At 42.3% G+C, this 3962-nt stretch overlaps 1 protein-coding gene across 4 annotated transcripts in view; it reads left to right on the forward strand.

Moving 5' to 3' along the window:
• The window catches only part of CCNT1 (cyclin T1), a 56540-nt gene that overhangs the window by 21921 nt on the left and 30657 nt on the right, over nucleotides 1-3962 (forward strand). The window lies entirely within an intron of this gene.

Raw genomic sequence — 3962 nt, forward strand, 5'->3', positions numbered from 1 at the left:
GTTTTTCTTAATTTTTTTTTTACTATATCTTAGTTTTGTAACTTTGATTTATTGAAATCCTAATGGGGGCTTTTAAAGGAACCTGTTAGTGTTTGTTTTTTTCCGTAACAAAAACATGGGAATTTTATGGCAGAAGTTAATTGTATTCATTGTAGTAAAATTGGAAAATGCAGACAAAAGAGAAAATATATCACCTAGATATAATTTGGACCACAGATCTATAAGTGAACCATTATTATTTCCAGCTTTTCTATAAATAGCTGTATATGTATCTATGTTGTGTATTTTTTACTTACTGTATCCCAGATATTTTCCCGTTTTATTCATTTTCCACTTGCTTTCTTCCTCACCCGTGGATATTTTTCCATTGATTTTTAGAGAGAGTGGAAGGGGGAGAGACAGAGAGAAAGAGAAATATCGATGTGAGAGAGAGACATTGATTAGTTGCCTCCTGTGCACCTGACCAAGGCCTTGGCCAGGGAGGCTCCTGCAACTGAGGTACATGCTCTAGACAAGAATCCAATCTGGAACCCTTCAGTCCACAAGCTAATACTCTATCCACTGAGCCAAACCGGCTAGGGCAATTTTCCACTTGCTTTAAATGTAGTATTTCATTATATACATGTATATCCTATATAAATAAAAGGCTAATATGCAAATAGACTGAACAGTGGAACAACCAAACAACAGAAGAGCCGGTCACTATGATGTGTACAGACCACCAGGGGGCATGTGCAGAACATGGTGGGTATTGGCCACGGTGGGATGGTGGAGCAGGTGAGCGGGGGCACCAGACCAAGGCAGGGCACCAGTCACTTTCATCAGAATGAACCTCTGGTGGTTATTAAAAATTCTTTGCTCCCACGCACCGCAATCTTGCCTGGTGCTCGCACCTGCTCCTGGCACCGGAGCCACTGCTCACACCTGTTGTTGCCTGTACCCGCCGCCGGTCCCAATCACTCGGAGCTGTCAGCAGGTGCGAACGGCGGCTGCCAGCCCTGATTGCCCCTGAGGGGTTCTCCACTTTCCCCTGCTCCTGAGGGACGTTTGGGGCAGCAGCCGCCGCTCGCACCCACTGACAGCACTGGCCCCACTCACACCCGCTGCTGGTGCCAGCCCCAATCACTTCACACCGTTAGCGGGTGCAAGGGGGGCCAGTGCTGTTAGCGTGTGGGAGCAGCGGCAGCGGGAGTGGGGCTGCCAGTACATGGGACTGGGGGCCATTGCAGGAGGGGCCAGGCAGGGGCGTGGAGGATGGGTAGAGACCCGCTCCTGTGCTTACCCCAGCCTCACGGCCCACAGTTCCTTTCAAGATGCACAAATTTATGCACTGGGTCCCTAGTGTGTGTGTGTGTGTGTGTGAGTGTGTGTGTGTGTGTGTGTGTGTGTATGTATATATGTATATATGTATATATGTACATACATATATATTTTTAATTATTTGTTGTTTCTAAGAGAACTTTCTAAGAAATTACAAGTTATATACGTTCATTATAGGAGAATCCAAACAATTAAGAATCATTTAAAGTGAAAGTTAAAGCATCTCCTCTCCTCCTCCTAGGACAGTGGTTCTCAACCTTCTGGCCCTTTAAATACAGTTCCTCATGTTGTGACCCAACCATAAAATTATTTTTGTTGCTACTTCATAACTGTAATGTTGCTACTGTTATGAATCGTAATGTAAATATCTGATATGCAGGATGGTCTTAGGCGACCCCTGTGAAAGGGTCGTTCAACCGCCAAGGGTCGCGACCCACAGGTTGAAAACCGCTGTTAGGAAGATAATGCTGATTACAGTTCTGGTATACTATATTCTTTCAGACTTGTGTGTGTGTGGAGAGAGAGAGACAGAGAGAGAGAGAGAGAGAGAGAGAGAGAGAGAGAGAGAGAGAGATGTGAGAGAGAAACATCGATTGGTTGCCTCCCCTATATACCCCAAACTAGGTATGTGCACTGACTGGGAATCGAACCCACAACCTTTTGGTAATCGGGATGATGCTCCAACCAGCTGACCCACCCAGTCAGGGCATATTCTTTTAAACTTTTATCCTATGCATATACATAACAGCTTTTTTTTCTTCCATCCTTCCTTGCCTTTCTTAAAAAAGGGAAAATCTCTCCTGGCTTTATAAGTCAGTGACTGGGGTGTGATGAGTCGTGAAAATTGGAGAGGTCTGACATTTGTAAGTGCTTGCAGAAAAATTATGGATTACTCCTACTAGATTATTTAAGTCCCTTATAGTGGATGCATGAGTCATCCTTTATCAGATAGATAAATAGAATTGTGTGTTCTCATATTGGAGAAAGGGATTTTGGAGGGGGGGATATTTATTTTGTGTATTGACAATAGCCCCAATTATGTGAATTAAGTGTTTTGCATGGCAGTGTCTTGACTTCCTTCATTTTCTCTTTGGGCTACACCAGTAGTTCTTACTGAAAAGAGTTATTGCTCTGAACTTTTATTTACGTTTGAGACTAATTACTAAATGTCTTTATTAGTCTAGAGCAGTGGTCGGCAAACTGCGCCTTGCGAGCCACATGCGGCTCTTTGGCCCCTTGAGTGTGGCTCTTCCACAAAATACCACATGTGGGTACGCTTGTACAGTGTGATTGAAACTTCGTGGCCCATGCGCAGAAGTCGTTATTTTGTGGAAGAGCCACACTCAAGGGGCCAAAGAGCCGCATGTGGCTCGCAAGGCGCAGTTTGCCGACCACTGGCCTATAGAATTGACCAAAAAAGACCATTTTATTTTAACAAAATAAAACAGAAAGCCCTGACTAGTGTGGCTCAGTTGGTTGGGCATCCCGTGCACTGAAGGGTTGCTGGTTCAATTCTTGGTCCTGACACATGCTGGGTTGCAGGCTTGACCCCCCCACCCCCAGTGGGGAGATGAAAGTGAGGGTGGCTGGTCAATGTTGCACTCTCACTTCAGTGTTTCTCTCTTCTACCTTTCTCGCTCTCTAAAAATCAGTAACCTATTAAAACACACACACACAATAATAATAATAATAATAATAATAATAATAATAATAAATAACCTCTGCTTTTTGTTTTCTTTTCTGAAGTATATTTACATAACTTCTCACCTGAATCTTTTTTGTTGTTGTTAATCCTCACCCAAGGGTATTTTTTCCCCATTGATTTTTAGAGAAAATGGGGGCGGGGGGCGGGGAGGAGGGAGAGAGAAACATCAGTGTGAAAGAGACACATCAATTGGTTGCTTCCTGCATGCGCTCTCACCAGGCCAGGGATTGACCCTGCAACCAAGGTACTTGCCCTTGACTGGAATGAAATTCTTGAGCCCTTCAGTCCTTCAGTCCATGGGCTGACACTCTAACCACAGAGCCAGATTGGCCAGAGCCTGAGTATATATATTTTTGTGAGGTGATTAGGGGAAGATACTTCCTTCACTCTATGGAAAAGAGAACTAGCATAATTATAAGTCCTTATTGGACTTCATAATTATCATAAAGTTAAGTGGCTAGTTAATTATAACATAAGTCTCTTAACTCCTGGCTCAAGTCTAATTCTCCTAGAGTTCTAGACCAGTGCTGTCCACTGGAAATACAAGGGGAGTCATGTGTAATGTAAAAAATTTTAACTTCATTTAAAATTTTTAATTGAAAAAAGAAAAATTAATTTCAATATATCTTATATAATATATTTAATCATAAGTATTATCATTTTAGCATATAATCAATATTAAAACATTAGTGAGGTAGTTTTCATTATTATTGTTTGCTCCCTTTTCTTTGAACTCTCTTAGGAAGTTTTAGAAATTTAGCATTACTTCCCAAAAGGGAAGTTTTAACAAGAGTCAAATGTTTGAGATTGCCTATGCCAGTGATGGCGAACCTTTTGAGCTTGGCGTGTCAGCATTTTGAAAAACCCTAACTTAACTCTGGTGCCGTGTCACATATAGAAATTTTTTGATATTTGCAACCATAGTAAAACAAAGACT

Source organism: Myotis davidii, unplaced genomic scaffold (assembly GCF_000327345.1).
Source record: "Myotis davidii unplaced genomic scaffold, ASM32734v1 scaffold290, whole genome shotgun sequence".
Taxonomy (NCBI): Eukaryota; Metazoa; Chordata; class Mammalia; order Chiroptera; family Vespertilionidae; genus Myotis; species Myotis davidii.